We start from the raw sequence: 12,201 nt of genomic DNA, 5'->3' as shown, positions 1-12,201 counted from the left end.
TCCCACATTCCTAGGTGTTCGTGGGAAAAAAAAAAGCAAAATATTCCCACCTTCCCAGGTCTTCCTGGGAAAAATGCAAAATATTCCCACATCCTTAGGCCTGTCTATCCATTTGTCGCCAGACGCGTCAATCCCGTAAGGGGTGGCCACAAATAAATCGCCTTCATGTCGCCCTGTCCCCTGCCATTACTATGGCTGTACAGTACATCCATTCTACAGCACTTGTTCATTACCAGAATAGAACAATACTATGGCTGTACAGTACATCCATTCCACAGCACTTGTTCATTACCAGAATAGGACAATACTGTGACACTGCAGTACATCCATTCTACAGCACTTGTTCATTACCAGAATAGAACAATACTATGGCTGTACAGCACATCCATTCCACAGCACTTGTTCATTACCAGAATAGGACAATACTATAGCTGTACAGTACATCTATTCCACAGCACTTGTTCACGACTAGCACCATAATTTATGCCAACGGAAATCGCTTACAGCAACTCCGAATTCAAGGAGGAGAGATGGCAACTTAAGGCCAACTTACAGTGAAAGAAGGTAGTGTTATCGGTAAGGTGTGTACAATGAGCTACCGGTAATGTTTTATCCTTGATCACTGTAATGAGAGAGAGAGAGAGGGGGGGGGGCACCAGTCAGCACACGCCCCTTCCCCCCGTCACACAAACGTTCCTGTACTGAAATACGTGGCGGTCCGGTGGTTGGAGAAATTGTCTGTTGTCTGAAAGGACGTGGGTTTGATCTCAGGCCGGAGCAGGGAACAGAGATTATTTTGAATTTTGTGAAAACACACCTTCCTTACCTTCCGCAACACCTGTCGACACGTAATTAATTTGATTTTTAACATTTTTTAATGGTAGGTGGTGGCGACCATCATCCGCTCACTTGATGTAGTGCTGCTTACTTCCTTAGCCTTTATCATTCTTTTTCTGTGCCTGCCCTCCTGTCTTCGTATTTCTTCCATCTTTCCTGTCACTTCTTATTGCTTTTCTTTCCTTTACAGGTGGCTTTACATTGAGTGGCAAGCCATATGGTTTCCTGTAAGCCAAGAAACCATTTACAATGCTGGGTGGTAACCATATAACCAAACTATACGTGCTCCCTACGTGTCAACAAATGGGTTGGTGGAAGGTTAGTGCCCATTCCCGTAAAACAAATAACTCAAAGTCAAATGGCCACCCCTTACAGGATTATGGCGTCTAGCAATAGATAGATAGATAGACATTTTTTTAATAGTGCTCAGGAGTATGAGGTTCTGCAGAGTTGGGGACAAGCTTTTGCCTGCATCGAAGTTTGAAGACCAACAGTGTAAAAATTACATTGTAGAAAGTGTCTCAACATTTAGCAATTTTTTCAGAATTTTTTTTTTATCATAATTTCTAGCGATTTTAAAATTTTGAGTACGTGGGCCTAGCGAGAGTTATATATTTATTTACCTAGCAACATTCTAGCAGTCTTGGCAGGTGCAAGAAATTGCTAAGTCGTTTGCAACAAGATAGGCAACTCAGCATGAGCGTTGCCTTCCCCTGTCTTGTTTGGCTTGCTCAGCCTCGCCCTCGCAGGCGTCGCAGCCTTGCAGGTGCCCGGTGCCGTCTCGCTGCTCGTCAGTGACCCTTTGGCAGTGGGTGAGTAAGGTTGCGCTGTTGTGCGCTCTCGGAGAAACTTCAGGCGTGTCCTCTAGCAGCTTGTGAGTTTGTCCCATGATGTTTTTGAAGTGTTATGTTGTGGTTATCTGTAATTTCCCAATTAGAGCTTCCAATAAATAGCATACAAGGCACTCGAAAATGAACACGGAACGATGGATTACAATGACAGTGGGATATGATACAGAAAAAAAGATAACAGAAACTAATGTATGAAGCATTAACGTAAGTATTAATGGTTATCGGTTACCTACTACGAGAACTGAACGTGGTATGCTCTTGACTGGCAGAAAACGGCGAAAGTGTCAACATTCTTCCCGTAGCACTTATTCGTGACTAGCATCATGTGTTTACCTCAATAACTATTGCAGATATAATGAGAATTTTAATCCAAATTAGAATCAAATGAATATTATCAATAGTGAAAAAAAAAAAAAAAAAAGTCACCGAAAGCAAATCGCCGATGTGGACGGTAATTGGCTGTAGTTCAGACATTTTGTCGGCGATGTTCTTTGTGCAGCTGTTTAACGTAGCTCAGTTACTGACTAATTGGCTCAACATCCTATCCATGGCACTTCTTACATGACCACTGACTACCATATCCTACGCTGTTTACATTGGCCCAGATATCCGTCCTTTTGCAGCTTATTTCACGTAGCTCAGAGGCAGAAAGACAATACAGCGGCTGTACATTGTTGCCATGGCATCCAGTACTGTGTACTGCCTGCTGAATGTACTGGCATTACCGCTGCCACTACTTGCATCAAAATGTACTAACACTATCACTACAGATACTATTTTTTTTTTTTTTTTTGGGGGGGAGAGTAGTACATTACCGCTACTATAACCGTTGCCGTTTTATTAAATACGCGATATATATATATATATATATATATATATATATATATATATATATATATATATATATATATATATATATATAATTATATATATAAAATAGGTGGATGGATATTATGTAGGCTGTGCAGTAATTATATACTGGCACTTCGTATTAATGCTTACATCAGTGAAGTACTGTACATTCCAGGTCAGCTCAGGAACTGTCTTCCTCTGCAGTTTTCCCTGCCCGTGATCTCCAGTACGGTATTTCTAATCGCTCTGGGTCCAGGACATGTCGAAATGAACGGATCTTGATTTTTTTTTTTTTTTTTTAAGGGAACAATCTTTCTGGTCACTATCCTTTGGTTTCTTCGGTCTTTCATTAAGAAACAATGAAAGCTACGGCTTTCATTTACTGAAACTCCAGTAACATTTATTCATTAACTTAAATGACAGGAAATAAATGGACATTAAAGAAAAATCCATATGAAAATGTAAAGCTAGTTTTTATCAGCAAATCAGAGTTTACCGAGATAACTATACAGTATTACAAACATAATAAGGATACTACTAAATCATGTTGCTTAATTATCAAAAGTATTCTTCCATTACCAAATATGCCAGTTTGCTTATAAATAATGCCAGTACCGATGACAACTGTACCGCGCGAGGGTCCATTGGCGTCCTGTACCGGATTTGTCCGATATGCGTCACACATCACGACATGAGGAGCGAGTAGCGTTTGGATTACCTCAGTAATGTGCCAGTGATACTGTTTTACTACTTGCAGCTACTTGAAAAAAAGAAAGTGTCTTCGCTACTTAGCGTCAGTATTGTTGTGTGGGTATTGTACTCTACCTTAACTCCACCAACACCAACACGTCCTTTGCATTATAGTCTTGCTGCACTCGCACCATTGGAATCAGCAGTGGGCCTGTCCAACACCAACACGTCATTTGCATTACATCCTTACTGCACTTACACCATTGGAATCAGCAGTGGGCCTCTCATATATAATGCAAAACATTAACACATATCCTGAAGTTTAGAGAGAGAGAGAGAGTTTATAGCTGTCCTACAGATACATCCTACAATAGTTGCAACTATTCAGCAGAAGTATGTATCGTCCCATTTTCTATGCTGTATACATGATGCAACACACTGATACATTTGCATATGGTTAGCGCCGCGTTGCAACGCAGTTGCTGGTGCTGGCTGGTAGTTTGATCTGATCGCTTCGTGTTTCTGACAGTAAAACTGCCGTGTGATGGCCAGTAAACCCGAACCACGCCAACACTGAACTCCTTTACCTACACACCCACTGATCTGATAGATGCCCTATGCAAAGTATTTTTTTTTTTTTGAGGGGGGGGAGTATCTTACCTTTATGGCGCGCGCGCACACACACACACGCACACGCGCGCGCGCACGCACACACACACACACACACACACACACACACACACACACACACACACACACACACACACACACACACACACACACCTATCGTCCACGGGGGACATGGGTGTTGAAGTTTTGGTTCTGAGGCAAAGAAAGTTATTCCTGCAAATCTGATTAACCTCTTCAAGCCAATGACCTTTTATGTGTTTTTCATTTGGGTTAACATGTCTCCATTAACCCCATCACAGCCTGATTCCTTTACTATAGGTGAATATAATCGTCTGAAGATAGCAAGAATACAATGAAGGATACGTCATGGGACTGAAGGGGTTAACTGCAAAATAGAGGACGTTATATAATTATTGATTCCCCAAAAGTCCTTCCCTAAAATGTAAATCATAGTCAAGATTAGTTCAAAGAAATATTCTTACAAATTGGTAAAATAGAGAATGTACGGTATATAGTTTTATTGGATTAAATTGAAAATTTCTTAGAGTACTGAATTGTCGCCATGTAGTGAATGCTTGTAGTTTTGAGCGTTAGAAAGTAAATATTCCAACAAATCAGTGACTAAACAATATTGTTGTTCAGGAGTGACTAGTATAACCCTGGCCCCTTCGCTGTTGATGGCACAATACACTGTTGGTTGATGGAAGATGGGTCTGACAAAGTTATTCCTACAAATCTACGTTATGGTCGAATTAACAGTGCTGATATTTACAGTGGAATAAAAAAAGGTAATTCCTACAAAATAAATTATCTTCGAACGAGACAGAATATACTGGATATAAAACTTTGATGTGTAAAATATTTTTCATATAAATCTGAGTTGTTGAACAGTAGGAAATATTAATAGATTTAATGATGGGTAACAAGAAATTCCATACAAATCGGTAAATTATCTTCCATTAAGTGTGAATATATATATATATATATATATATATATATATATATATATATATATATATATATATATAGTCGGCTTGCGTGGGTTGATTACACTTGGTTCACAGACTACACACATCCAAAGCCACTCCAACACTACATTTACACTTACAAGCACTTCTCACCCTACATCCAATCTCTACCAGACAGCCTAAGCCACTTGGTAGAGATACATTGGCTGTATCGTCCTGACTTCACTCGGGATAGGCCGGTCCTGTGGTGGATACTCAAACGGATGATGATGATGTATATATATACTGTATATATATATATATTTATATATATATATATATATATATATATATGTGTGTGTGTGTGTGTGTGTGTGTGTGTGTGGAGGTGTAGGAGGACTACTGGGCCTTGGGATAAGCTACTGCACCCGAGATATAGGCCCTGAAGCCTTTGCCCAGAGTTGGACACAGTATATATATATATATATATATATATATATATATATATATATATATATATATATATATATATATGTCATTGTGTTTAGGAGAGACTTTTGAACTTGGGCTTCCTGTGTTCATTAACCTCATCACTTAAAAAAGTCTCCCCAATGATGAATGAATTTGTTTGGACGCAGCAAGAACAGAATTTAAATGGCGTTCTCGTAGTGAAGAGGAAAAGTGTCTCTAGTTTGGTTGTGAAATAGCTTATACACGATTTAAGTTGAATGTATCCTAATTGTGGAACTAGGTCAGTGCTTCTTTTCATCCTTAGTCACATCTTGTTCTTTTCTCTTTCCAGATTAACACGGAACTGCCCCAGGGAGCCTGACATACCGGTAATATATCGTCCACCTGACCTCATTAGGCCATATGACCCCTGGATTGACCCAGTGACCCAGCCTGTGTGTCATCTTGCCCACTGGCCTCTTATACCTGCTCTTAGACAGTGACGCGTGTTTTGTGTTGATATCGCCACGTGCCTTGTGTTTATATCGTCACGTGATACCCAGAGCTCTTTAAACACGAGCTGTCAAGTGACTCTTGCTCTGGTTGATTAGGCACGTGGTACCTGCAATCCTTTAAACACAAGCGGTCTAGTAACTTGTGCTTTGCTTGCACATCATAACGTGGTATCTCTACGAGCGCTGTATAGTTGTGAATAAGTTTGTTTACTATTGCCACATGGTAATTCACACGTGTTCTTGGCCAGTGATTCAGCTGCGTATATTTACTCTAACGACATGATTATTACACGTGTTCCTCGCTAGTGACTCTTGCTGTGTTCATTTAGCCTACCCTTGTCACGTGTAATTACTTGACGTGTGTGTTATTGACTCAGCTGTGTATATTTGCTCTTTCACGTGTTACTGTCAGCCTCTCTTGACCACTTTTTGTGCCTTTGGTGACCTTGTTAACCGGTTTCAAGTAGCGAAAGTGGTATAGCCGGTATAGGAAAGAAACGAAAGTGGTATAGCTGGTATAGGAAAGAAAATGAAATAAAATCGAGAAAAGGTTGTGTGGATCGCTTCAGAAGATAATGGTACGATGGTGGTTTGACATGCTACTGTGAATGTGGTCAGAGTTGCTGTGAACGTACGGTGAGATAACGGTGCAGTTTAGTGAACGTAGAATGAAAACGTGACAGATAAGTGTGAAGTGTATGTAGCAAAGTGAACGCAGTGTGTAAAGTGTGGGAAGTACACACTGCTTGTTTGAAGGCGATATAAAATGAAACGTGTGGAGTACTGTAAGCGATGATGAAGTAAGTTTGAAGTGCTAGCAACTACAACGAAAATGATTTGTGACAGTGAAAGAGTGAAAAGTTATTAGCGACAGTGAGAAAAGTTAGAAGTTAATAGCGACAATACTGGCAGTGAACGGAAGTTATAAAATCAGTGTGAAACGTTACTAGCGACAAAATAAGTGTGAATAGTTAACTGTCTCGATGATAATGTGATATTACGGTACTAGCTTAGTATAAGTGTGATGATGATAAGTAACGGCCGTATGATGTTACTATCAGTAGTGTGTTTGAGTATTTACTGCCCTATACTAAGTGTGATCAGTATGAAGAGTTACTACGGTAGCAGCCATACAGTCAGTGTGACAAGTTACTAGCGACAGTGGGAGAAGTGTGACAGTAAATGTTCGAATACTTACTAGCAAGTAATATATTTGGTGAAAAATAACTAGCATCCATATTAATCAGTTTGAAAAATTTCTAGCGACAGTGAAGGAAGTGTTAGAGTCAGGCTACTATAGGCTAGCCCTGTGCCGGCAGGAAAACAGTGGGAAAACCCGGTCACCATGAAGACTGCCACCCTTCTCACCGTTCTGCTCAGGACCCTCTGCTTCTTCATGACAACAGGTGAGTAGGAGGAAGTGAGGGTGTTGATTCTCTCTCTCTCTCTCTCTCTCTCTCTCTCTAAAACACATCATTGTTAACCCTACCCACAGGAGAGGTCTTCCCTAAGCTGTATAAGAATATTTAAGGATAAGTAGTATCAGTATGCTAATATAAAGACATTGTTCAGAGGGCGATGACGACGATACTGTAATGGTTTCAGTTGAGGAAATGTGTCTCACTAAAGATACTCGTCAGGAGACATCACTAATTTAATGTACCTGGGGTTAAACACACACACAAACACACACACACACACACACACACACACACACACACACACACACACACACACACACGCCGATGTAAGGTAGACTTCATATCCGTTCCCTGAGGCACAGCAATCCTCGTACTTGGCAGGCATCATCACATGTCATCACTTGCGTCCGTACTGAATACCTGGCACGGCTGTATCATTCAGGATCACAGTGATGGTGAATAGGTACGCTGGGTGACATAAAAGAACACTATCATTGCCAGACTTCCGCTCAGATTGCCTTATGTGTTATCAGATAAGAGAGATAAAGATGCAAAGCTGTGTGATAAGAGATGGAAAGCTGGCAACCCAGCATCACGCCACTGATAAACCCTCCACTGCTGCAACTGCATTCAAATATTGGGTCCTAGTGAAATTGGCTTTAAGATTTCGTAACACCTTTACTTTAGCGATCGTATTTGTACAGTACACCTCGGTATCGATTTGTATATTGTTGATGCAAACTGGTTCGATATTTGAAGGGAATAAATAACACAGAAGGCCAGGTGTAATATGCAGTACGGTATAAGTCGCTAAGGAAGTGGTGCTGTGAAGTCAGTTGTGTTATATAGCCTATACTTTTATATACACGGCATATACCGGTGTATATATAACGGACGTTTTCTGGCCCGAAAACAAAGGTCGCACCGTGAATGTCCAGGCTGGTGACATGAACACACACACACACACACACACACACACACACACACACACACGAGAGAGAGAGAGAGAGAGAGAGAGAGGTAATATATCGTGTGTCGGTAACAATAATATAATACAAAGGACTATGTTGACTACCGTTGCTTATACCGGTATGGTGTAATTATGAATCTGTTATGAATGATTTATTACCAAGAGTTTTAAATGTCAAAAGTACTGGACCATAACTCATTAATGTTTTTTTTTCTTTCTTTTTTTTTGGCAAGTTTGTAGGCTGTATTGACTTAGGACTCTCTCTCTCTCTCTCTCTCTCTCTCTCGTTGATATCAGTCGCGGGTTTCAATCTATACATCTGTCTTATATATTCCTCAGTCCGTTAGTTTATGTAGCTGTCATTTGTATCAATTATCTTTACCGACTGATTTGGTTATCAGTCTGTCAGTCTGCTTTCTTTAGACACATGTATCTGTCATTCTATGTCTTTCTGATTAGGTATCTATCTACTGTGTGCGTGTGTGTGTGTGTGTGTGTGTGTGTGTCTATAGTGTATGCCTAGCTCATTTTGTACCGTAACTGCCTGTCTGTCTCCCTGTATTTTTATGGACCCATCTATCATTATATCTACGGTACTGTATACAGTACCGTAGCTATGTAAGCTGTCTGTATAGAATGTTGGGCATTCAGTTTATCTTTTATTTTGTATTTATCTCTGTCTACCTGCCTTTTTATCTGTCAAACATGTATGTGCTATTTATAAACAGTATGCCTGTGTATAAACCCTGTATATATTCATTGCAGCACTGAATACCGGTACATGCTATATGGTAACTAACCTACACATAACTCAGAAACTATGTGCAGGCACAGTGTAATTCAGTGTTTATTTATCATTTACTGTATCAACAACAACAATGGTTCTCTGTGTACCCTTCACCTGACGCCATTTGAGTCAGTTCGTTATTGGGCCACCAGGTCCACTGGCGCTGGTTCTCTAGTGATTGGCGGAGTTCTTTCGCGACTGCATGTGTTCTAGCGATTCATTGTGGTTTTCTAATGATTGGTTCTAGTTTGAGGGCGACTTATGTGGTGTTGTGGTGACTGGTGGCATCATCTCGCTGTTTGCTGTTATTTTGTGGTGACTGACGGTGTTTTGTCGTGAATTCAGCCAATGGTTTAGGTACTCGTAGAGAGAGATCATCTTAGTGAGGCTTTTAGAGCTATTGGTGTTTTCAGACATCATCAAGACGACAGGTATTTTGTAATAATAATAAACTCCGATGGTAACGAGAAAAAAACAATGCCCGTAAAAATCATCATCGTCTTGAAGGGGTATATGGAAACTGACTTTAGATGGAGCTTGTCTTTATCAGCCGTGTCCATTTTTCGTTCACTGGTTTTTCGGACGCGTATGACGTCATTCCCGTATACTTCACCCAGGTTCCATATTACCACCGTGATGGTTCAGAATGTCTGCTATTTTTGTAGCTGTTTTTTTTTTTTTTTTATTAAGTGTCAACTAAGATGATGAAAATCATCTAGTGGTAACAAGGGAAAAAAAAAAAAAAGTAAAACTACATCTGCATTTCACAGCAGTGGACTGATGAAACCCAGAGGCTCACAGAAAATACAAATGATACCATAGATAACTGTAAGATGTCAGTGACAATAGCATAGTAAGCCCTAGAAACAGGTTCTGGAAAGGGACGCTCCCAGTCGGCAGGCAACTTTTTCTCTCAGCTTTTTCCATCCTCCACCTTCTTACTGTTGTCCCTCTGTGGAAAATATGCGCCTTGTCCCACTGCTTGTGTACGTTGTTTAGTGGGGAGAAAAAGCCATCATACCGAAAGAGCCAGTATAAGTGGTTATACGCAGAGTAAATCAAATCGACAGGTAGTATCAAGAATTAGCCGTTTAAAAAATTGCGTTGCTGTGAATTTCATTTTGCTAAATATACCGGTAGTCGTCCGTCGCTTACTGGTATAAAATGGGGAATTTAGTATTATCAGGCAAAACTTAAAATATAGTAGCTTTTAGGCATTTTTGGTATCCTAGGTTTTGGAAGCATAGTGCGAAGTTTGCCTAAATAAAATGCAAAGCAGGTAATTTGCAGTCAGGGGGTTAAAGGTGAATATAGTGAACGCAACACATACCGTACAGTACTCCAGCAACCAGGGAGAGTTAGAAAGTCTTTATAACAGGTTATCAGTACTTTGATATTATGTTTGTCTTATTTTTCACTGGCTGTTATTCATTTTAGTACTGTTATCAAGTGTTTGGTAGATCCATGAGTAATGATAAAAGAGTAAACAAGCAGATCCATGAGTAGTGATAAAAGAGTAAACAAGCAATCATATGCGCAACGTAAATGCAAGCATAGGAATCAGGTCCTGGGAACGCGTGTAGGCTAGTGTCTGGGGGCCACAGGGAATGTGGGGATGGAGGTGTAGTTGTGGTTGAGATGGGTTAGTGTGGGGAAGATTGGGTTATGATTCTTACCCTTATGTTTCTGACTTTGGGCACAAACAACAGTCCGTTCCCTGAGGCCCAGCTGTCTTCCTTCACGTTAATCCTCGCTTGGGTGCGAATAGTTTTCACTGAATACTTGCTGCGAATGTCTCATGCCGGACTGATGTTATTTCATTAACCGGGTATTGTTATAGCGTATCTGTAGGTCTTAAGAAAGATCAGTAATGTCTGTTTTATCGAAATTCAAATTAATAAATTGTTTCCTGCCTCAACAAAGGATGAATCTTATAAACGTCCTGTCGGAGCACATCTCAATACTATATCCACTCCACCACCACCTACACTATTGTACCCCACCCTTTAAGTATATATATATATATGTATATATATATATATATATATATATATATATATATGTATATATATATATATATATATATATATATATGTATATATATATATATATATATATATATATATATATATATATATATATATATATATATAGGTATAGATGAGTGACCAGCCTCACTCATCCCTGAGTGGCATTACATGAGCAATAAACCCCAACCATCCCTTGGATATAAACCTCCACCAGCTCAGTCCGATTGGAGCAACGTAATTACCCACAAAATTACTTACGGCGCTCCAATCGGATTGAGCTGGTGAAGGTTTATATCCAAGGGGTGGTTGGGGTTTATTGCTCATGTAATGCCACTCAGGGATGAGTGAGGCTGGTCACTCATCTTAAAAGTCAGGACCAACCTACCTAGCCCCAGGCACCTACGTTTCTGATGGGTAACACAGGCTTGGATGATGGATGGATGATATATATATATATATATATATATATATATATATATATATATATATATATATATATATATATATATATATATATACCGTATATATGATGTATATATGTATATAACGTTTGTAAAGACCAATCCTGTAATTGGAATATTGAGGCCGTATAAAAATAACCAGAAGTCATTTTTAACAGTAAAAACAGGTGGTAGGTTAATGCAATCAGTGCCTACAACTTTAGAGCCAAAGAGTATCAATACAGCACTGGCTTTGGCCTTTCCTGGTAGCCTACTCTGTATAGTCTAGTCAAGGTTGCGTATATAGTGTTGATTGTAAATGTTTACGTTGGATGATAAAACTTGAGTTGGTAAGGTTAGGTTGGTGTGAGAGTGTGTAAGGTCATGGACACAGAGAGCCACGCTTATCACATTTACCTGTTCGGTATTCTCACTTTCACCCCTACCACTGTCTCTTGTCATCTCTCACTAGGCCATCTCTTAATTTCTCTCACTGCCTACTTTCACCTACCAATATATTTTCGTCTCACACTGTTTCCCGTCGTCTCTCAGTGTATCATCTCGCTTCATATATCCTTTCACCTCTTACAATGACACCTTCATTTATCTATCTTTCTCATTTCGACCATTAGCAGTCTCTCTCTCTCTCTCTCTCTCTCTCTCTCTCTCTGATGACTTTCACAGAATTTGCTACTCAGGAAGAAAACTTGTAGGCTAATTTCACATTCTCCAGTTATCGATCACGTGCGGTGGAACTTAGCTTTCTCGGTTTATAAAAATC

This window comes from Coenobita brevimanus, chromosome 107 (genome assembly GCF_032717465.1).
Source record: "Coenobita brevimanus isolate Jiangsu-jjx chromosome 107, ASM3271746v2, whole genome shotgun sequence".
Taxonomy (NCBI): Eukaryota; Metazoa; Arthropoda; class Malacostraca; order Decapoda; family Coenobitidae; genus Coenobita; species Coenobita brevimanus.
Note: the sequence above shows the minus strand (reverse complement) of the source record.